This window comes from Phaethon lepturus, unplaced genomic scaffold (assembly GCF_000687285.1).
Source record: "Phaethon lepturus isolate BGI_N335 unplaced genomic scaffold, ASM68728v1 scaffold43269, whole genome shotgun sequence".
In the NCBI taxonomy this organism is placed as follows: domain Eukaryota; kingdom Metazoa; phylum Chordata; class Aves; order Phaethontiformes; family Phaethontidae; genus Phaethon; species Phaethon lepturus.
Window position 1 is genome coordinate 444 of NW_010566349.1, and position 232 is coordinate 675.

Here is a 232-nt window from a genome sequence, read left to right on the forward strand (position 1 = left end):
GCAGCCATCACACCAAGCAGAGCAGCAGCATGGACCAAGCTCAGGTCATGGGGCAGTTATCCCACAGGCTGCAGTTAGCTGCAGATGGAGAGGTAGTTTGGAAAGGCAAACTGCAGAAAGTTTCACATTAGCATCAGATGGCAGGGACTGCACCCAGGGCACAGAGCGGCTGCGGGGCCCCCACACACTGGGGCTGTGGCAGCAGCGGGGGTGTGTCCGCGCCACAACAGAG

General features: G+C 59.9%; 1 protein-coding gene across 1 annotated transcript in view; it reads right to left on the bottom strand.

The window, feature by feature from the left end:
* Positions 1–232, bottom strand: part of PHKA1 (phosphorylase kinase, alpha 1 (muscle)) — a gene marked incomplete at both ends in the record, with an annotated part of 16632 nt that overhangs the window by 436 nt on the left and 15964 nt on the right. The window lies entirely within an intron of this gene.